This window comes from Embiotoca jacksoni, unplaced genomic scaffold, assembly GCF_022577435.1.
Source record: "Embiotoca jacksoni isolate LCO1_2020_lvr unplaced genomic scaffold, fEmbJac1.0.p SCAF_1, whole genome shotgun sequence".
NCBI lineage: Eukaryota > Metazoa > Chordata > Actinopteri > Embiotocidae > Embiotoca > Embiotoca jacksoni.
The window spans coordinates 3,992,501-4,016,347 of NW_027185229.1; the positions used below are offsets into that span (position 1 = coordinate 3,992,501).

At 45.0% G+C, this 23,847-nt stretch overlaps 1 protein-coding gene across 5 annotated transcripts in view; it reads left to right on the plus strand.

Moving 5' to 3' along the window:
* Window positions 1-23,847, plus strand: part of foxp4 (forkhead box P4) — a 93,840-nt gene that overhangs the window by 1,595 nt on the left and 68,398 nt on the right. Inside the window, exon 1 of one of the 5 annotated variants that reach the window (XM_069156919.1) lies at window positions 6,124-6,580. The exons of the other annotated variants lie outside the window; for them this stretch is intronic. The gene's annotated coding sequence lies outside the window, so the exon portion shown is untranslated. Of the gene's footprint in view, window positions 1-6,123; window positions 6,581-23,847 lie in introns of those variants that run through there. 5 annotated transcript variants of the gene reach the window in all.

Below are 23,847 nucleotides of genomic sequence, written 5' to 3' on the forward strand. Positions count from 1 at the left end.
TTTAAACTATATGGTAATGAGATAAACAGTTTAAATTAGGGTGTGTACTTATAGCCTGCACGGAGCATGCAACACAGTAACGACAACTTTTGGAAAAAAATTAAGTTGCGGTTGTTTTGTTCCTATTTTTCCCTTTAAAATAAAATGTCCATAATCAGATATCAGGCAGCAGATCCCCGCAGGTCAGATGGACTCAGCTCCGTATGATTGAAAGCTGTGGATTCCCCCCCCCCCCAACCTCCAAAAAAAAAAAAAAAAAAAAGAAAGGCAGAAATGAAATGACAATTAATTGCTGTTAGTTGTCTGTCATTGAGAGCAAAGCATGCAGGCCGTGTGGGTGCGCACCCTGCACCCTGACACGGGCATTATTGCTCCGTGATTGATGGGCGCCGGGGCATTTGGCATAATTAATTTTATTTACTGTGTCCCCTCTCTCTCCTGTTGTGTCCCCCCCCCCACACCCAGTCCCCCCACCCTGTCCTCTATGCTGGCATTTCCGCGACGCGATGACACACTTTTAATTGCACTTTAATCGAAGATCCAGCGGGAATGAAAAAGCTCTTAATCACGTTTTATGACCTTGTCACAGTTGTGGTGTCAAACGGGAAAGCAGGTATTTTGTGGAGCCTCCGTAGTCCCTGAAGTGAAGTGAATGCCAGAAAAAAAAGAAAAAAAAAAGGAAAGTTGATTTCACCTTCATGTGAGACACAACAAGTTGTAGCCTTCATAAAAGAAAAACTGCCCCTTGAAGTTTTAAATGTAGTGGCCTTTACACACTATCATGTTGTGTTTTATTTCAATCATCTGAATTGAAACAGATATTAGAGGCTGAATGTATTTTAACAGCACACTTTTAGAATGTAAAATAATGTTGAAATAATTAACACAGTTTATTCTGGCTGTGAAAATCAGTTAAATCTTTTCCTAAATCCTTCTGTATAATGCTAAATATGTTCAAAATGTTTTCCTAAAAATGTATTGACAGTAAATGATTTACTTGTGCAGATTTTCTTTTTTTTTAATATCGTGATTGTCACTGCTACCTGTTTTTTCTGCTCATTAATTTCTCTTTGGCTCAGTTTTTAGGATGAAATTTTGGAGTTGCAGGTTTTTAAATAACACGACAGTGACTGTACAATTTAATTGTTTATAAATTTATAGTCGAAATTGTCTCATTAATAATCATTTTCAAACCCTAAAAAGAGGCTTACAATGGAGCTCAGGTAGAGCTGCGAACCACAGCAAGAGAAAAAGATTTTTTTTTAAAATTTCTATTCAAACTCAGCAGCATTTATCAACAGTTTAAACTCATTAAAATCACCGTAAAGTTATCATTTCTGTGTAGTGCTCTGCTCCTTGATAGGCTATCACATCACTGACAGGCCTTTCATGAAAATATAATAAGAGACAATGAAACAAAAGAGTATTTGAGAGGCAGAAGTAGTTATTTGGGAAAAAAAAGAAAGAAGAGTGTATGTGTGCAGGAAGCCAGAGGTGTCAGAGACAGATTGACTCTCTCAGCTCTCTGTCGGCTATTGTGTACCCGTGTCTGTGAGTTTGCCTCAGCGTTGCCACCGTTTTTCATCTGACTTGCTTCAACACTTTTTCCGTCTTTTTTTTCCCCTCTCTCCTCTCAACAGCTGTGTCTTTTCCGTGTCCTGTTTTGTTTCATTGTTTGTAGGAGTCGCTCATGTTCGGCTGATTTTTATCACTTTCAGACTGTTCTCCTGCAGACAATTGTTTCTGTTATGCTTACTGACACGTTACTTAAATGGTGATTTTCAGCTCGGTGCTGCATGTGAGTGTGTGCCGGGGTGTGACTGGAGCCATGCGTGCGACCGTCTAGAGACAGGCGGTAATGGCTGTGAATCTCGTGCGCTTTAAAACCCCTTCAGCGGGATTAAAAGCCACCAACATGATTGTGTTAGTCCATAAACTCACTCAAAGAGTGCTTACCTCCAGCATGAGCGCGTGTGAACGTATGTGTGGAAGGGTGTATGTATCTAAGTGCGGGAGTGTGTGCGTACGAGAGTGCTTTTTTCTCAATTCACCTGTCCTGCTTGAGTGAAAATGGACAGTATTTGAAGTTTTTAAATGTCCTGTGCGTCGGTAGCATTGATGGCTTGCCTGTCCGTCTCTACATCTCTCTTCATCAAAACCCTCCTGCTATCCCAAACCCACAGGTCTGAGTGGGCTTTTGGCTCCAAAGTAATGTTGAAGAGCACCCGTATACGACACTGCCATACATGTAGGGTTTGACCCGTGATAGATACTCGCAGATTTACTTCTATTGCAGCACTTAGTGCATTACCTGCTTAAAAGCTGAAATGGTTAAATTTTCAATATCCTTTAGATGGTTTGAGAAAAGCAAAAAAAAAAAAAAAAAATCTGTGCAGGGAGAGAAAGCATGTTTTTAAATGGAATTATTTCAAGTGTGACTCCTGAAGCTGACATTATTGCACGCGTTTCAGCTGAACATGTGTTGGGCTTTAAATGTGGAAACTCTGCAGGACAAGAACATGAGATATTCTACACACAGTGACTGTATAATTATTTGGTAAAATTAAACTTTAATTTCTTGTATCGTAAATTTTTATGGAACACTTTTGGTGCTTTTCAGTTTTTTTTCAGTAATGTAAAAATACCTCAAGTGTAATCACCAAATACCATTACAATAACAATTACTACTTGTACCTGTTTAAAAATGGTCCATGAAATATAATTGAAAAATTAATTAGTTTAAAGAAGGTGTTATTGTACAGCGAGTGTGAAAATGTTCTGCTTGTGCACGGAGCTGATTGACTGCTCAGTGAAGCTGCTGCCACATTGCTTCAGACTGAGGCCTGATTTTACATGTGGTTCTAATTGAACCTGTTATTTGGGAGAAGTTGAGGGCTGAATACTTGTGTGAAAGTGTGTGTCTGTCTGTGTGTGTGTGTGTGTGTGTGTGTGTGTGTGTGTGTGTGTGTGTGTGTGTGTGTGTGTGTGTGTGTGCGTACAACATTTTTCACAGATGAGATGTGTTTTTAGTGAGAGGGGGTGGGGGGGTCAGGAAGACGGGGTGTCGTGCCGTAAAGTTGCAGGACAGCAGAGAGGAGGAGGGAAAAAAAGCGGGAAGATGCTGGCGGCGGCCTCTAGGAGGTTGACCACCTGTGAGAGGGAGAAGATGTCGACTTTTGTTGCCCCGTTTTTCCTTTTTGCCTTTTGTGGCTTTTGAAAGAGCTGTCATTGCCTGTGTGGTGACAGCAGCCTCATCTTAATTCCTCTAAAAATATATGCGCTCCCCCCCCCCCCTTCTGATTGATAAGGTAATCATTGTGTCTGACACAATGGTTTAGCCTGTGGTCATTAACATGTCTGTGCATTAAAGATGAGACATTTCCTAAGTTTTTCCTGCATTTGTGTGTGTGTGTGTGTGTGGGGGGGGGGGGGGGGGGGGGGGGGTTCGGAGATGTTTCTCCAGCTCCACGCAGCACTGGCCCATTAACAGCTGATGGATGTGGGAAGGAGTGACCCAACAGCTCAGAGCGGAAGAGACTGTTTCCTATGGGTGGGGGTGGGGGGGTGTGAGGTGAGGTGGAGGGTGGAGGCACGGGGGGGGGGGGGGGCATGGAGACAGATAGAAAATCTGAGTGAAAGGCTGTACGAAGTGAGGGAAAGTACAGTGCGAGGGGGTTATGGGCAGGGGTTATTATAGCTGAGGAAGCATTAGATCAGCCTCTTCAGAGTGCGCTTTGGCACCTGAGGCCACGGCCGGAGCAGAGAGCTGCTGCGGAGTCTGGAGGACTGAGAGCACATAGTGAAGTGAAGGCAGAGAGAACGAGTCACAGAGGAGGAGGAAGATGATGATGATGAGGTGCAGATCAGGTAGAGCACTTGAGATGGTCAGCGTTAGGCGGGAAAATACCCGAGCAGCGTAAGTGCCTGCAGAACGCCTGTTGTGTTCAAGCAAGAGCATCTTCATCGGTCGTTGTGTCCCCTGCTAACTCTGCATCGCTTCTGACAGCTGTATTTGTGTTATGGATTTTCCTTCACTCTATCCCGTCTCCCATTTTTTTTTTTTCCCTCTTCCACTGCCTTCCTTTCTCTCAGTAGTCGGCTCCCCTCCTCTCCATCGCCTCCACCCTCTGACCTTTTGTAAGCACTTCATCAGAGAGCCGTTGGTGTTTTCTAAAGCGCCGCGACAAACTGACAGGGCGGCCGTCAATCGAGCGGGTAACCGAGGGAGCGGAGCCGCGGAAAGCTTCACTCACAACAACAATGTGACTAAACTTTCTGCTGCACTGCTTTAATGTGTGTTGAAAAGGATGGCTCTGATCTGATTGGTAGGTGACAGCTGCGAGGCGCAAGACTCAGAAAAAGGAATGGATATACACACACACACACACACACACACACACACACACACACACACACACACACACACACACACACATGTTTCATAAAGCATCTCACTGTAGTCACACGTTTACACAGCTCAGGAGTGCTCGTTTGTCCGCAGCGCTGTGCCGGTAAAATCTGCCGAGCGGACGAGTGAGCGCTCTGATGAAATGCTGAGATTCACACGAGAGTGGGAGCGCACAGGGATCCACATCAAGGTCCACAACCTCCGAATACTACGTTTCTGGTTCCTTTTATCACATCTAAAGTTAATCTGGTATATTTTAACATTTTTTTTTTTTACTTTGTGATTTGCATCAGAATATTTGAAGGATGACTGTAGATTAACATATGATGATGGGAAAATTAGCAGCGCAGCACTTCCCTTCTTGTCCCTGTTCCTTGCCATCCTGGACCAGAGAGGTAATAAGCATTTAAATGCATCTCATTATGTTTTCTAATCCGCAAAGTATCGAGATGTTGGCAAAAGTGAGGCTGGAGCGTCGGCGCGCACCGCTCTTTTATGGTATTAGTATTTGTGGTATTAGTTCCGGGGGACATGGGATGCCTACTTAAGCTATTAGCATGTGAGGCGCCGCGGGATGATCCATCCTCTGACAGGACGAGCTGTTAACCAGTGTTAAACCAAATCACAATAGGCTGCCTGGGTTGACGGATTGACAGAGCCGCCCCCCCTTTTCCTTCCTCCCCAACTACACAACCTCGCAGGAAGATTTATTCACGTTAGAAGGGAACAGAGCTAAAAATTTACTGCCAGAAAAGTTCTGGAAGATATTCTTTTCGAGTAAATATGATGAATATGATCTGGCCACCAGCAAACGACTACACTCTCAATGTCTCTCTCCTTGTCTGTCCTCATTATCTTCCTCTTCCCTCTGCTTTGCTCTGAAGGTAAAGAGACTGTGCAGGCTCTGCACAACAGGGTCGGGGCTCTGTGGCTTTCAGAGAGGGGAGGATAGTGACTGCACCTCCGCTGGGAGATGCAAAGGATGCTGTTTGGAAATGCATGTGTGTAATCGTATTGCGCGTATCTGTGATGAGCTTCCGCCTCTCCTCCTCGGTTAGACTTCCTCCAGTTTTAGATTTGTTTTTCAGACGGCACTCATAAGAGAAAGAAAAGCCAACAGGTTGTCACTTTCCCAACAACTTGGCTCTTTTTCTTCTGTGTCTTGTAGACATTTCATTGATTAGGAGAAAACTGTCAGTATGTCATTATTTTTCATAGATTGTTTCATCGACTTAAAAAACAACAACTTTTCCAGACAGACGGAGGGAGCTGTGTGCTTGAGTAGCTCGCGCTGGTTCATCAGCGGCCGTTTTTTCCCTCTGCGTGCTGCTCGCTGAGCATTGAGACTCTGTTGGTGTGTATGCACACACACATGCACGCCTGTGTGTGGTGGGCATTGTTGACCGAGAGACATCTGCCACTAGATTATTCCCAGCTGTTATCTGAATAATTGTGTAATCCCCCCCCCCTCCTCCTCTTTTACTCCCTCCCTCCTTCCCTCCCTCCCTCCTTCCTTCCCTCCTCCTCCTTTTCTCCCCTCTTGCCCCCACATCGCTCCTTCCTCAAACTGATGAGACGGAGAGTGATGAGTCTCTTTTCTGGGTGGCACACTGCGCTGGTTTTTCAGGAGTGTTTATGAGTGTGTGAACTTGCGCGCGCGCGCGCGCGTGTGTGTGTGTGTGTGTGTGTGTGTGTGTGTGTGTGTGTGTGTGTGTCTGTGCGGCCCCTGGTCACCAGTCGTTGTCTGACATTTGTAGAAGGATTTGAGCCCCCCCTTTCTCCTCATACACACACACACACACACACACACACACACACACACACACACACACACACACACACACACACACACACACACACACACACTCACCTCCCTCAGCCCCCCCAACTCCCTTCTCCTCCCCGTGGCTCTCGGGGAAATAAAAGTAGCCTAATCCTGCCAGATCAAGACTGCTGTCCACCACAGCTTTACCAGCCTGTGAATTAGAGCCAGCTCTCCTGTTCCTGAGGAGAGAGAAGAAGGCAGAGCAGGTTTGGCGGGTGTGTTTGCGTTGCGGGCTGTTGGCCTGTGAAGCAGCGCCTCACTGTTTGCCGGCAGACTGTTGGACAGGGGGGTGAGAGGAAAGCAAAGCAGAGAGGAATGAAAAACAAGAAGAAAAGACGAGCTGAAAAGTAGGAAACGTGCTACGTTGTTAAAAGAAAGAAGTCTTTGATTTTAACAATATTTAAGTTCTTGGCTCACAGGAAATTTTCAGATTGAGATGATACTGTTTATATGCTGTTATCAGATCTTTTGCAGATTAAAGAAAAGTTTTCCTATTTTTTTTTTTAACGTGTAGCATAGTTTTTCTTTTCCAACTTCAATATATCAACTTGGAAGAAAAAAAAAAAAGGCCTTTTAAAAATTAATTGAAATAAAATTTTCCTGGATTAAAAGAAAAAAACATCATACAAATATAGTGCCGGCACATTCTCACTGCTCCACTGTATCTACAAAGGCCCAACGCTATGTTGAAACACTTGTTTTTCATTTTGTTGGCTTTTAACGGGGCATACATGAAGTAAAAATGAATTAAATGAGGCCTTTTTTTTCTTCCCAGATTGCAGTAAACAGTCCGTTCTCTCTGCTCTGCTCTCTGAATCCGTCGTCATACAAACATATCAGGGTAAACGCTTGTGTCACCGATGAGGCTGCACACATACTGTACTCGCAGCATGCGTGCCTGCAGTTGCCAGGGCTGCCTTCATTTCTGGCCCGTGGTTGGTCGGCAAGCGTTCTTTTCCCTGCTGGAGCTCCTATAGTCACTCAGTGTGAAGGAATCAACACTCGCTGTCTCTCTTTTCTCTCGTTTTGCCTCTTATTGTGTTGCACTTTCTCCTGTCCATCTACTTTATCCGCCCCTCTTCATCCACGCTCTCCCCCCTCCGGTCCCTCTCCGACTCTCCTGGTCATGCCCGTCGTCTAATTATCACAGCTCGGTGTTCCCCCAGCCTCTTCATTACATCCAAGATGTCATCCCAGTTTACCTCCAACATTTGCCGCCTCTGCTCAGGCCCCATTTTAATAGGAATAATTTATTGCGTATTACTGAAATGACGAGAGTGTGAGGAAGGGTGTGTGCGTCAAATACAGTGACTGTAAATGCTTTTTTTTTTTTTTTTTTTTTTTTTTTTTACAACAAAATGAAAACATTGAAAGACATTTCGAACAGAAATAATTCAAATACAATATTTTGCTTGCTTTAAATGTACGCAAAGACAGGCAGGCAGCTGCAGCACATTCATACATATTCCTACTAATTTGTAAACTTATTGAAATGTGCTGTTACTCTTCCAAAGAATTCTATTCAGTGTGCAGAAAAAAAGACTTGAATTATGGTTCAACATTTTATTCAGTCCACTTGTGATTGTGTTAAACTGTTATTGCAGTGTTTTGTCAGCACACCTACTTGTCCCTGGACTAAAAATATTTTTTTCTCACAGCACACAAACAGACACACTTTAGCCATGATTCTCAAACAAAAACAACAAAGGGCATTTCTTTTGATTTTTACTCTGTATTTTCTCCTCGTTATGTCCAGTGTGACACTCTTCTTTGAAGTATTTACAAGAAAGTAGCAGAGAAACACTGGGATAGGTCTTTTCAAAAGCTAAGGGCATGTATGATGAGCTTCATGTTGTTAGATTAGCAGATGCCACAATGCCCATTTACCCAATGAAGGTCAGCGCTGCCGTGTGCAACCTGTAGCCCTAATCGGCAACTTCTGCTGCTGCAGGTTTCCATTGTCTAAAGGTCAGTCAGGAACAGTGCATTAGCCTCAGAAAGTAGTTAGCATAACTGAGGGAGGGGACTGAGGGAGGAACGAAGGACTAAAGTACAAAAACGAGGACAGGAGGGGGGGGGGGTGACTGGCAATGAAACCCTGGCATGCTTTGTGGTGTCAGGCAGGCGCGCGGCTTCTGGGGGCTTCCTGAAAAAAGTTTGCCTGCGAAACTTCGCTGAAGGCTGGGGTTCGGTTTGAGCGGCTCCCCCAGGGGTTTTCTCTCGGAGAGTGGGTGGAGGTGGAAGAGGAGGAGGAGGGAAGGGAAGTGAGAATGTAAAGAAGAGGAGGAGATGGGGAGCAGGCATGCCATCAGAGTTGTCGTCCGTTGTTGCGGGGCACAGGCCCTCGGTCGCTGATCTAAGAAACCCAACTCCAGGCTCACGCCCCCCTCTTCACCCCCCTCCCCTCCCCCCTTCTTCTCTGTCCTTTTTTCCTAGTTCCTCTCTTTCCCTCCGTTCTCCTCCTCGCTGCTCTGTCGATCTCTCTCTTAGCTTTCAGCAGATCTGCGCTGTGGTTCAAGCGCTGGTTATTAACATACAGTCTGCATTAGTGGAACACTGCCTTGGCCTATTTGCTGGTAATGAGGATAGGGGGCCTGTGCTGTATAGTAACTTGTTTGACCTCCAGTGGCGGGGTCAAGTTCATCCCGAGGAGCTGTAATTCTCTCCCTTCTCAGCCCAAACACATGACTGCACCCCCCCTCCCCCCGTGGTGGTGGAGGGGGGACACCAAGTCATCCTAAAATTTGAATTTCTCATCCCCTTCTCTGCTCTCTCCTTCCTCTCCCGTGTCCCCGCTCTTCCCACAGGGTTAATTGAAGGGGAAATTGATAGTTCTGTGCGGGTAATTGTGGCTTTGAGAATTCTCTGTCTCCCACAGAGAAAGATGAGGGGCAGCTGTACCGAAGACAAGACAGACTAACGGTGTTGCAAGAGAAAGAGAGAGACAGAAATATGGTGATGGGGGAGGCAGATGGAAGAGCAAATAGTAAAGCCCCCCCCACCACACACCACACACACACACACCTCTACCACAGCAGCACCCCCCTCCTCTGGATGGGGGTCTGATTGGTTGATGAGGGAGCTGGTTGATTGGCTGATTGGCTGATGAGCTGAGATTTCTGCGTAACTTTACTAGCCAGGCTCTAATAATCGTTCAATTCATTATCCAATCAGAGAGACTCGGCATCCTGCTCCGTATCCTCACTGATTCTCCTTTTAATTCTCCTTTTGACCCCCCTCTCCTCCAATCCTCCCATACCTCCCCGATGAGTCTGGGATGGACAGATGAGTGGAGCGCACTGTATCTGCTCGGTTCTGCTCTGCTGCCTGCTGAAGTAGAGAGAGACAAACTTATATTGCACTGATGCTGAATGGACTCGCTGCCTCCCTCCCTCCTTCTCTCTTTCCTTCAAGAGGGGCTTTTCTCTCCCAGGGGCAGAGCTTCATAATTAGTCTTCTTCCAGAAATAGAAAACTAGTTTTCTGAGGGGAGTGAAGTCAACCTCTGATACGTAGGCTTTTAAGGCTGAAAATTTGAGGTAAAATCCATCAGGAAAATCTATTTTTACCACGTATTTTGTTTGCAAAATTTTTAAAACCAGGAGTGTGATTTCCAAAATTAAACGACACACAGAGAACACAGTCCAATGGGTATTTTGTTCCTGTTGTAACAGCAGGTCTTGTTTTAGCTCCTGGCTTATTTGTTTAGTCTCAGCTCAGGCCAACACAAGGCTGTCACCCAGGCAACACTGTTATGTGTGGTGTGCCCGTATTGTCTTCACATTATTCAATTTTCATCATTGTGTACAAAATTTTGTCAGTGTATTCATTTCTCTTTTTGACTTTATCTCTGCCATTGATTCAGGATACATTTTTTTCTGCTCTGTTTTCCCACCTCTTTTTTCCCCCTCCCTCAGCAGCACACCCCCCCTCCCACCTCCAACACACACTCTTCTTTTCTTTTCTTTTCCCCTCCCCTCCCCGCTCCTTTCGCTTTCTCTGTCCGTTAATGAGAATGTGTTAACGAGAAAGAAAGATCTATTGGGTATAGCACAATTTATCAGAAAGGCAGAGGTTTGGAAGGAAAAAAAAAAAAGGCGGCGGGCCCTTCAAAGAAGTCCTATTCTTGTGGTTGTGAATGTTTGATGAGACAGTGAAAAGTTCCCCCTCTAACGTCATGGTGTCCTGAACAGAAGAGAACAGAACCGTTCTAATCATGCCGCACAGAAAAAATGACTTCCAACCCGATTTAATTAACTGATAAGAAACGGCTTCAAATTAATTTTTTCAAGGATGTTAGATTTTGATTAAGAAACTCCTAAAAGAAATAGACGAATAATCAATTTTTTTAATCAACTTACCCAAATGGTAACTGGTTAATATGATAATTCTAGCAATTAGGGCAAATATTGTCGAGAGCAGCAGTTTCTATGCATCCTGTTAAAGGAATTATAATATCTTTACATCTAATTATCATGGTTATTTAATTTTTTTGTAGTGGCTACCTCTCAATTTTACCATTCATTTTTTTCATCTGCTATTACAGGGATAATAAAATGAGAGTTGGAAAGTGTAATAAGATGAAACTTTTATAAGGCCCAACCTGAATAGGGCTTTTCATGCATGCTGATTGGATAGATATTTAGGAAAGGGAAAGGGGGGGGGGGGGGGGGGGGAGTTCAGAATGACATTATTTCTGCTAGTTTTACATGCAAAGCTGAGATGGATCTTCAAATGTGTGATTCTTTTATTTTGTCAGCAGATTAAAGTAGCTAATAGCTGCTGGCTGCTCCATGTGTATCCTCTCTTATTCATAAGCAGGTATGACTCCGGCCCATGAATATGCTCACCGTCTCTAAATCCACAAAGTTGGAAATCATCTATTCAGTCGTGAGAGAGAAAAACAGATTTATCTTTGAGTGATGGAGAGATTGGGCCGTTCACCTGCCAGTGGCCGTAAAACCTATATATGTAAGCGTGCATGTGTATGTGTGTGTGTGTTTCCTTAATTGGACAGGTATTGTAGCGGAGGTGAAGAGGGGGCCAGTTGAATAGAGAGAGAGAAAAATGGTGGGGGGGGGGGGGGGGGGGGGGGGGGGGGCACAGAGTAAGAGGTGGCAGGGGGTCTGGGGCTTTAGGAGAGCATCAGAAAGACAGAGTTCTTTACTTCAAAGACGGCTCGCAGCCTGGACAAACACTGACCTGTGCTCACATGCCACCGCAACGCCACACACACACACACACACACACACACACACACACACACACACACACACACACACACACACACACACACACACACACACACACACTCCACATTCAGTGGCTCATTTTTCCTCTCATGAGATGAATATCCACCCTCTCTCCCACTCCTCTCTCTGTGTCTCAGCTGTATCCCTTGCTCCCCTGCATGCTGAACATCAGTGGAGTCGTGCGTTCAGAAGGAAATATTGACAAAGCGTTTGGAGAGATGGAACGGTTCCTTTAATTATATGCTGCTCTTATGGTGCATGGTGCTTCTGTCTGGCTGCTTATGCACACGTGCGCGCACACACGCACAGGCACGAGCATGGTGATCAGCTGAATAGGTATTCCTGGCACAAACCGCCTGTATTGAGCGTACATATTCAATTAGCAAAAACTCATTAGCAAAACTTGGCATTTGTTGTTGTTTTTTTCCTCCTCCTTGCTCAGAATTAATGGTTTTGATATGCTAATTAGCGAGTAATTTAATTTCAAAAGGCCTCAATTAACAGCAGCGTTGTGGACACGAGGAAGTTAAGCAGCATAATCTAATTTGCATTAGTAACGAGCAGGGGAGTAATTAGTCTCTAATTAGCCACTTCAGACAGCACTTGTGTTTACTTTCCTAATGAAGTGGAGGGGGCTTCTCTTTTCATAGAGGGAAGCCTGTGTGTGTACATGCAAGTGTGTTTATGAGTTATGAGAGGGCATGGGTGTATGTGTGTGTGTGCGCCGCGTATGTGTTTTTTTTTTCTTCTTTTGTACATGACTGGTAAGGTGGGTGGTAGGGGTGTGTTGGGGGGGAGGGGGGGAGAGGGGGGGGGGGGGTTTTCTACTGGCCACCAGAGTGGCATATGGCTTACAGTTTGGCTCCAGTTACACATATGTTCACTCCCCCCGATACACACACACACACACACACACACACACACACACACACACACACACACACACACACACACACACACACAACACACAAAACAACACTTCCGCACACTTGAACACACACCGATGGTCAGGCCCTGCTGTCGTGTGTGTGATTGGTCACTCCACAGTAGTTTTCAATCTATTGAAACACACACAACCACGAGGGACTGATTGTGTGTGTTTTGAGGGGTTTCTTCTCGGTATACTGTGTCCCAGGGCTATCATTTTTTTTGTGTTGCAATAGCTTGCAATGTTTTTGTTTTCCTCTTCTTTTTTTTTTTTTTTCTTTTTTTTTTTAATATATCCAGGCTCCTTATTTTAGTCCTAGTTCCTAGTTTATATTTTTTTTTATACCTTGTGGAGAGTATAAACTGGTGTGTGTGAGTGATGGCGTCCCAAAGCGTGGTGGCCGGCCCGGTCTAATGCAGGGTTTATTTCTGGGATACGGTTGCCTGTGTTGACATCGTAGCAAAACAAAAAAGGAAGGGCGAGACAGATGGATAGATGGATAAACAGGGTGCGTTTTGGTCCTTTCTTTACTATCTTTTCAAATGATCTGGGAACAGATCCGGAGCAACACTCAAGGAAAATACTGGACAAATAAGATGCAACCTTTTCCTGGGAGGAGCGTTCCAACAGTTTGAACTTTTCCATTCATGTCTGTGTTAAAAAACAACAGGCGTCCCTCTGGACTTTTTTTTGGAAGGGAGATGGGGTGGAAGGGTTTCAAGGGGAGCAGCATAGAGGGGTTTTTAGAAGAGGGAGGGGGGACAAGCAGCTGCCCTATTAGCCCAAATCTGTTGTTCAGAGGAGGTGGGAGGAGGGTGGAGCAACACCACGAAATTTCCACAAAGGAAAGCACTCACTTTTCAGGCTATGTCCTCAGATTATACCACAAATTCTAGGTACGTTTAACCCCCAACACCTCTTTGGGTGTAGATGTTGTCTTATTTTTTACCCATAATCCAGTGCATAGGACAGAAGGGACCGTGGGGATCCCATTAAGTGACAGCCTCTCTGATGGAAGGTGCTTTTCTAAAGACTTTTTCCCAACCTTCCCTGGGTATAATAAGAGAGGTCACAGAGCTGGGTGACTTCCTGCGGCACAGCGAGGTCAGCGAGCTGGTTGGCAGAAATAGTCAGCACTCAGTGGACATGACTTGGAACACACACACAAAAAAAATAAAACACACGCAGAAGTGAATGGACGGCAACCCGTAGTATGATTTACATGCGCACGGAGCAGAAGCTGGAAAGATTTCAATAAATATAATGAATGAAGGCGCTGCGGTGATTATGAGCCTGTTTCCGATGCTGACCTCTACCCATACGCACACATGCGCAGATTTATAGGCACAAACATCCACATATACACACAAACACTCACACGTACACATCCATAAATAGGCAACTGATTTACAAATGAGCTGACCTGTGTGTTGGCCTTGCTCTCAGATAGGCTCACACCCCCGCCAGGATGCATAAATCACAATGGACATGCATATGCATGAGCATCTGAGGAGGTGGGATGAGTGTGCATCTGTGTGTGTGTTCGTGTATGTGAAAACCCGCCGGCAGCAGTGTTTGTATCGATCAGCGAGGCTTAGTTAAGTGCCTTTTATTTCACTGAGTTAAAGTCAAGGACCGTGGACAGGCCTCTCTCCAGCGTGTGCTGCTTTTGAATGGAGAGAAAGCAGGCAAGGAAGAAAAAGGAGGAGAAAAAACTCTTAACTGTTCTTTTTTCCCTCGTTTTTTTTTAGTGGTATCCAGGGAGAGCACATCACATTAATGGAACCGAGATGACGTTTCACGTCTTTTCGCTCTCTGGAAGAAGCGGTTTTGGTGTTGGACATTTGCCTGATGTGTGTGTGTGTGTGTGTGTGTGTGTGTGTGTGTGTGTGTGTGTGTGTGTGTGTGTGTGTGTGTATGTGTGTGTGTGTGTGTGCGCGCGCACATGATGTGAGCTGCTTTAACCTCCTCTTGTTTTATGGACTTATACATTGCTCTGGATCTCACTGCTGCTAGATTAATTTACACACCACTCACACATGCTTGCCAAATCTCCCTCTGTCTCTCTCTCTCTCTCTCTGTGTCTCTCTCTCTCTCTCTCTTCCTCCCTCTCTCTGAAGACAGAGCAGAAATTGCCTGGTGAGGTAAATAAATTACTTCCATCGATTGCTGTAGTTGTAGAGTGACTTTATCACAGTTTGACTTGTCCAGATACAGATCAGCGTGTGACAGCGTGTTTTTATAATGTGCGCTCTGTGTGTGTGATTTAGTGTACGTGTGTGTGTGTGTGTGTGTGTGTGTGTGTGTGTGTGTGTGTGTGTGTGTGTGTGTGTGTGTGTGTGTGTGTGTGTGTGTGTGTGTTCGTGTTCACTGCTAAAATCGGTGTTAAATCTGGATGATGGCTATCTCAGCATATTAAAAGTTACTGCTAGAGGTAGTGTATTGTCCACAGTGAGCATGTGTGTCTAATTGAAACCGGCCACCGTGTGCATATTGAAAAGCAGATGAATTAGGCTGGTGTTATTAGAGCGGGATCGTTGGCCCACTGAGTTTATCTCCGCCTTGTTATCCATCAGTTCTGGTCACTGATAGCCGATTGGAGCTGCAAATCGATGACATCTTAACACACCTCGAGCAGATACTTACCTCTGATAAGTTTTATCTACCCACCTGTTGTATATGTGGACACGACCAAACCTTCGGACACACCTTAGCCCCCTCATCCCCCCCACCGCGTGCTGCAGAATTTCACTTCATTGAAAAGGTGGTTAAAAGTTCACCATAAAGTGCAGAGGTCTTCCGTGTGTGTGTCTGTCTTGTGCGTAGCGGTCTGGGACACATGCTGTTTTAATAGTCGCCGCGCTGACGTTACTGCAGAGGCCAAGAAGCCACTGTTAAAAAGACAGGATTTGGAAAAAAAAAAAAAAAAACGAGCGAGAAAAGGCCTCATCTGTTTGCATTAAACAGTGGAAGAACTGACCAGTGAAGGAGCAAATGAGCAGCATGCAAGCGGATAGATATCTGCTTTTCTGGCTTTGACCCTCGCTGTAGCTTTTCTTCCCTCATTCTCAGCCTCAGATTGCTCAATAAGCAGCTTCTTTTATTTTTTTATCTCTTATTTTATCTCATTAAATCAATTTTTTTTTCTTCTCATTGAAGACAAGCAAAGGCATTTGCTTTAGTCTGACTATATTTGTATTTTTTTAAATATAGGCAAAGCAACACCGGATTATAGTGATGATGAGGAATAAGTCAGGTTGCCAGCAGGCAGATTTTTTTTAATAAATTTTATTTACTCTTGAACAGTATTCCTCGTGGTTTATTCAGTCCAGTCTGTCTGTCATCCTCACTATCAGGTTATTTTCTGAATCAGATGCTCCTGATTTGAGAATTAATTAGGCAGTGCAGTGGCATCAGGGTTGGGATTTTGGGTTTGTTCGCTAGCTATTTTAGTAGCTAATTACTGAGGGGGAGAGTGTTAATTGGAATTCTCTTAGATAATGTGAACTCCTCTTCCCCTTTTCTCCCCCGCCTCCACTAGAGTTTAATAGAAAACCACAGCACTTAATAGACTCTCCCTTTAAGTCTCTTTGTGTTTTATGCATTGAGTTATTTCCTTAATGTTTCCTGACAGTGGCTCAGGTGATGCACCTGGAGACGTGAAGTGTTTGTGTTTGTGCTTCTGTGCATGTGATGCTGACATATAGAGATAGTAATCCTCTCAGACTTTACCAGAATATTTCTCTCACTGACTAAATCAGTGGCCCATGAGGACAAAGTGACACAACACACAGACATATAAAGGCAGAGGACAGGAGGGCATAACTTAAAGGAAAAACAAGACTGGAATAAGATCATCACAAATGCACAATTAATGCTCATTGCATTTAAATTCATGAAAAAAATTAATTTTTGATTAATCCTTTTGTTAGGGCTTTGCTCTATTTATTTATTTAGATTTTGCTCAACTTCTGTTGCACTGATAATGAACAAAACTGGCTTAACCTGCATTTTGACTCTGCACTTTTTCCATAGCCTGGAGGGGCGAGGGGCGGGGGGTGGTGGGGGTGGGGGTAAAATGCTAATTGAGTGGTGCGTAAGAAGAAGGAGGATTAAAAAAAACACAAAAAAGTGATTTTAATTTTAAAGACTGTTTGAGATGAAACAATAGTTGCATTTGGATGTTGTTATAATTGGAGCGAGTGGCTGCCTAGATAAACAGACTTCTGTTGGCGGTGTAGGAGCTCACACTTGGGGGTCTTTTCAAATCTGCACTCTGTTTAAAAATTAAAGTCCTAACCGGCATAAAGCCGAGAAGAAAAAGAATTAATATACAGCGAGAGAAGACTAATCAGAGATCTGTGGTGTCATTGTAATTCCTCCGTCGTTCTAAACTGTGACAAAAACATTATTTAACATCTTTACCTCCGCTTCAGCCACTCAGAGAGGCTTGGCACACACACAGAAGACCTTACAGTATTTTAATATCACTGCTTGTATATTCTAATCCTGACACCACTTGAAATATAATTCTTTCCCCTATTTTAAATCATGGATGCGAAATTGCATTAAAGCAGGAGTGTGTGGGTATAAAAGCAATGATGTTAAATGGACATATGAATGCAGGGGTGAATCCTAACCTATTAAGTACTTTCCTTATTATTTCTGAAAGTGGAGCGTGATAATTAGTTTGGTAGAAATCCTATAGCGGGGTGGAGGTATGGGTCTCAATAGTTGAGTCAAATTAATTTCTTCTGTCACCTTGAGCATACGTTCCTCTTAATAGGTTTAATTTATTTCACGGTGATTATCTCATTTTTTTAACCACTTGACTGTGATGCGCATATTCACAGCAAAATCCACTTCAGCCCTCGGAACATGAATGGTATATTCAGACCTAAATATGATATATCTGTGCGGCGTCATTACCGCTCGGCTGCTGAGGCCGTGTGATCTGAGAGATGGCACTGTGCCGTTTTCCCAGGGGTCCCTGCTGCTGCGGTCCAGTTGTCATGTGATCCATGTGTCTGGCTAAGAGCTCAGTTTTTTCTCAGGAGTCCCTCCAAGTCTTTTTAGTCCTAAAAGTTAACAATCGTTCTTGATGTTAAATCCATCAGAACGCTCCATGTGCCACGAGGTCGCTTTAATAATCTCCCCCGTGTATGTGTGTGTGTGTGTGTGTGTGTGTGTGTGTGTGTGTGTGTGTGTGTGTGTGTGTGTGTGTGTGTGAGGCGAGGGTGGGCCATGGGAAAGTGGCATACCTGAGCGGATTAGAATGATCCCGAGGACACTTTCCATGGGACACTTTCAAATTTCTTGTAAATTCAAGCACGTTGCCGTTTCGTAACATCACACACACCCCGGGCCTTTTCAGAACATAAGTCACTGAGATGAGCATACCTGGAGGGTACGCCTGTGTGTGTGTGTCTGCGTGTGTGTGTGTGTGTGTGTGTATGTGTGCTTGTGCGCGTGTGTGTGTGTGTGTGTGTGTGTGTGTGTGTGTGTGTGTGTGTGTGTGTGCGTGTGTGTGTGCGTGCGTGCGTGCGTGCGTGCGTGTGCGTGCCCCACCCCGATGTGTATGCTTTCTTTTTCATCTTGCAGAGATCACTTTAGTTGCCCTGCTTGGTTTCAACTTACACTGGTAAATTATACCCAATCACTGAAATTACATCCTAAGGTCTCTCTCTCTCTCTGCCTTTCTATGTGTGTGTGTGTGTGTCAATTGTTGACGTCATCTCAGAGCTGTTCTCGATGTCAGGTCTGATTAGGCTGAATGAAGTCCAACTGTTTTTGTGTTTTCGTCATTTAGGGGAAGTAAAATGGAAATGCAGCTGTTTTAGTGTGTGTGTGTGTGTGTGTGTGTGTGTGTGTGTGTGTGTGTGTGTGTGTGTGTGTGTGTGTGTGTGTGTGTGTGTGTGTGTGTGTGTGTGTTGGAGGAAATTGCTCTGTGGTGTGTGTGTGTGGCGGTGACTGCGTAAGACTGGTTGTCAGCTGGCGAGCTGTGGAGACACGCTGCATAGAAAAGATGATGCACAAGTCTCGGTTTACATTTGATCAGCTACAGTACGGGAAGCTTGACGGGACAAAACTCAGATGGAGAAGCTGCAGTCTGCCAATTAGTGCACCAGATGTCAGTTATTGTTGGACTAGGATTGTGGCAAAAACTGTGTGTGTGTACGTGAACTAACTCCACTGTGATATATTTTAAACAATCTTCTTTTGGGACTTGCTCCTTCTTTTTTTTTTATTGCTCTTCTGGCACCTGCAGTGTTTTTCAGAATCCCGTCTCTCTCTCTCTCTTCTTCTTTCTCTCTTTCTGTGTAGTTTTTCAGCATTTTGGAAATGTAAACACTTCTAAAATACATCCAGATGTTACCAGCTGTGCTCCGCCACCACAAACACTGGGCAGGCTGTGTGTGTGCGTGTACGCCTCAAAGACTCCTTTCTCAAACGGTTCACTCTCGGACAGACAAAAATGATCGCTTGATTTTTGTCGTATACATCTCCTGTCCTTTGTTTGCCTTTACTTGTGTGTGTGTGTGTGTGTGTGTGTGTGTGTGTGTGTGTGTGTGTGTGTGTGTGTGTGTGTCTGCTGAATAGCAATATTGTACTTAGCTGCTAGTTGAAATAAAGACTCTAAAAAATGCCCCAAAAAAATCTGAATTGATGTGACAAAGAAGCGATTTTCTAAAAAACATTAACATTATGTACATCCCATTATGTCTCTCTCAGTCGGCTCCTATCTCACTGAGACACACGCACACACACGCACACACACACACACACACACACACACACACACACACACACACACACACACACACACACACACACACACACACACACACACACATACACACACACATAAAGCAAGACTAGCATTTTTTTTTATGGCAAAGCTCCACTTAGATTTGTCCTTACAAGAGATTGGGCTGCAGTTCAACCACTCTGTGTAGGCGATCATGAGAAGGGTTTACTTGTGAAGTGAATGGTGTTAATGTCTGTTTACAAAATGCCCTTTGCTACACGCACACACACAAACACACAGAAAGACACACACACACACACACACACACACACACACACACACACACACACACACACACACACACACACACACACACACACACAAAATTACCTGTTGGGCAGGGCTCTAATTAGCAGATGTCCTTAGCTTCCATAATGATCTGACATTATTTCTGGTATTATTCTCTTGTTCACTCCGGTACACAACAGGTGAACACATTTAAATGTCAGCCTCATGCACTTTCAGATGTTTCAGCCTCCTGTACGCGTGTGTGTGTGTGTGTGTGTGTGTGTGTGTGTGTGTGTGTGTGTGTGTGTGTGTGTGTGTGTGTGTGTGTGTGTGTGTGAGTGAGTGAGTGTGTATTTGTTTATGCACCATGGTCTTTCTGAAACCTTGCTCCTTGGGGAGTAATTGCAGAAGAGACTTTCTGGCCGTTTTCTCTCATTAGTGTGAATATGGAGAGAAACTGTAAAAGCTCAGTTAGCGTGAGTGCGCGCACACACACACACACACACACACACACACACACACACACACACACACACACACACACAGTCACAAAGGCTTTGTGCTCGGCAGAAGTCCACACATGTGCTGAGGCTACCGCCGTGGCTTTAGTCTGGATGTACAATGTGCACTCCTTTTGCCACAACTCGGTTGCTCCTCTGTACACACTCGCGCTGTGTTTGCGTGTGTTTCTACCGTCGTGCAGCATCTGGTCCGAGCCCTCGCTCAGTTCTTCAATTCAAACTGCAGGTTGTTTGTTTGGGTTTGCCCTTGCAAACACACCATTAGGCCTTCCCCTCCGCGCTGGGGACTATTCCTGGCTCTGGCCTCAGTTTAGCTCAGGCCTGCTGCCGGGCTCACTGGAGGTCCCTGCAGGCAAACCTCAGTCCTACCAGAATCCAGGAAGATCCGAACCACAGCGCACCGCCCAGCCACCACAGTGAAACCCTAGCTGCTTCAACCAGGCTCGCCCCACAGCAAGCCTGAAACGTCAGCCGCAGGGCTTTGAACGTGCGTTTCCTACAGTGTGTCTTTTTCTGCTCGACAGTCAACCTGTCATGATGCAACAAGTCCACCTTTCTGCAAACAAACAGGATTGGACAAGAAATAGTCTTTGTGGCTCTAACAGCCAATGAAAAAAGCATTCGGGAGTGAGAGATGAAAAGTGTAGGAAAGAAAAGGGAGAGCGAGAGGCAGCAGAGAGAGAAAAGAAAACAACAAAGGTGGTTAGGACAAAAGCGGTATTGTATCACCGAAATGACTTGTGAGTTTGAAAGCCTTAAAAGTCCTCCCCAGAGCCAGGTCATAAAGCCCGGAGACGGGCTTGGCAGCCGAGGCCAGGGCCAGACAGGCCTGGCAGTCGAGCCCGGAGAGCTTCCAGTAACAGGAGATGTAAAAATCAATTTGCCGTGAAAAAGGTAAACAATCGGAAATGACAAATATGCAGGTTCTTTCCATCGCCCCCCCCCCCCCCCCTTTTCTTTTTTTTCATCTCATGCTATTTTCAATGTTATTACAGAAGACAAATGCAGGAGAATGACTAGTCAGGAGTCATGTGGTGAGGGATCCCAGCAACGTTCAGGGGGAGGGTGAGACAGGGGGATTTTTTTTTTTTTTCCCTTCGTTTTTTCACCACCTGAAACAGTCAAGCTGGACTTTTAACAGTTGAAACACACAAACTGTGTGTTAGCAGGGATGTGAGGAACACACAAACATCCACACGAGGAGAAGTCCTGATTAAAGAGGTGGAGGTCGATACAAGCATGTGGATGGAGAAACGATTGCGGGGATTGGGAGATGACAGAGAGGGAGAGAAAGGGGGTAGAGGGGGGGGGTTGAATCCTCGGGGGCCTGTTTGGTGGTTAGGGGCCATCGGGGGCCCCGGTGGAGACCTCCATTAGTGGAACGATCTGAGCCTGGGGGAGCTGGTGCTGTGATGAGCCTTCGAGCCTGTTTAGCGGTAGTTTGTCTGCATTGCTCATAACATTGATCCGGCGTTGAGCTGCAGCCGTAGGAAGGCTCTTTGCTGCTGAATAGGCCGAGCGGTGGAGGTATCGATAAGGCCAGAGTGGCCAGGCGGAGAGCCCTGCACCCTGTTGGTCATTTGGTTAAGAAAGACAGCTCTTGTTCGATAACCTACAACCCACCGCTGCCTTATGGTACGTTAAATCGCTCTGTGCGTGTGTCTGTGAGAGTGCAGTTGCACGTCTATACGTGTGCGTGTGTGTGTGTGTGTGTCTGTGTGTGTGTGTGTGTGTGTGTGTGTGTGTGTGTGTGTGTGTGCAACAGTTAGTGTCTTATAGAATCTAATCCTCTTTGCTTTCTCCACTGGTCCTTCTCAGATGAGCAGATCTGCTGTGACTGGCTGGAGGGAAAAAATGAAAGGGAGGAAAAAAAGAACAAGTGAGAAAACAAATATGTTTCCCAGCCCCCAATTAGAGCATTTTTGTTGCCCCAAGATGTGCCCCCTCGTCACTCTCTGAAGTCTGCTTACATAAAGTTATTCACAATATTGAGAGTGCTTAAACATCAGCAACAAAAATGATGTTAAGGGGACGTAGTGACAGGAGAGGGAGGCGAGTGTGAAGGGGGAGAAACTCCGGTTGTGTGTGTAAGAGATTTGCTGCGATCTCGTTGCATCTTCGCCTGTTTGCACTGTCGGATATGTGTGTTTTGTGGTTGTTGTGTTTGTACAACATCCGTCGCCCAACGCTCACAAACAAAACGCTTTTGTGCAGAGGCCATCAATTCTTAATGAGATAATGACATGCTAACACGCTCACAGCAGCAGCTTTGTTTACAGATGAAGACAAACCACAAACAAGACGCAGACATGCCGGGCCCTTTAACTTTCTCTTCGCTGGTTTTTTTTTTTTTCTTTTTCCTTCCTCTTCTGCTACGACTTTGTGTGTCGGCCAAAACCTAGCAAGAATAACAGGTGGAGAACATCTTGATGGTGTGTCTGTCTGACAGACGCACACATATGCAGTAATGAGACAGGCGCTACAATGTGGCTGCAGACCAGATTCCATAATAAGAGAAGAATGCAGTCCATGGCATCCAGAGTTTTCCACTGGAATCACACATTCATCTCGCCTGTTTCCTGCCCCGGGGTCTTCCTCTCGGCATGAACAGATGAGGAGAGGGAACCCTCTGTCTCCCTCTCCGACTCCCCGCTCCTCCCATTGTCCCCCGTCCCCTCCCTTGCCACATCCTTTTTCTTGTCCATTTCATCACTCTTTCTTCCCCCTCCATCAGTCAGGGTCGGTTAATGTGGGCTACCGGAGCGCTGTCTTGTCTTTCTTTCTGCTGGATTGTGCTAGTCTGCTTCTGGAGTGACACAAGCACATGACTCACAAAGTGAGTCAGACCAATTCAGGCTTATTGTTGAGGAAATGGTGGTGGATTAGGAGAAAAGGTGTCTTTCTCGGACTGGTACAGGAACACGCGCACACACACACACACACACACACACACACACACACACACACACACACACACACACACAGTTGAGTGAGAAGGAAAAAAAGCCATCTGTGAATCACCGAATCTTCAAATTAATGGAATTCTTAGTCTAGCTATAGAGCAACTTTAAACAAACCAAGACAGAAGTTTAAAAATTCACATTCAAATACTTTAACCTTGAAATCTCCCCTTGCCAAGGCACCAGCTCCCTCTTTTTTTCATCTGTTAAATGTTTGAGTGTTTGATAGTTTGAGGTCTATAGCAGAACCCGCCCGGGAATTAATGTCATTCATATGCCCTGCGGAAATTACTTTTGAAATGCATATAATCTAAAACATGCAAATGAGGCTGACTTTGTGCACCCTGTTTAATATGAATTATCATTTTGTGAATACCTATTATTACTGCGTACATTTCTCCAATTATATTGTTCTTTTTTTGTCACTTTTGCATACGGACGCACATGTGCACGTTAGGCGCACCAGAAGCGAGCGCGCACACGCTCGGTCACGTGCGTGCGCACACACACTCGCACACACGCACGGCAGAATGTCTTTGTGATGGGGGTGTTTTAATGAGGAGTAATAAGGATGGTAATGACCCAGTCCACTTCTCTCCCTCTCTCTCTCTGCCTCTCGGTCTTTGTTACTCTCTCCCTGTATTTCTCTGCCTCTCTTCTTGCCCACTGCCTGGCACACAGCTGTTAGTTTACATAAAGCCAATGAGAAGAGTTCATTCAAAGAAAAAAAATAAACCCTCTGTGTAGCCGCCTTCCACAGATTCTGCACAAATTTACCACTCAAAAAGTCCTTAAACAGCAAATGAAAATAACAAGGCAGGAAATACAAGTGTTGCTCATCCAATTTTCATTAACTGACTGAAATATTGATGCATTTTAAAAGTGAACAGTGCATGTTTAGTGTGTCTTCCTTTTTCC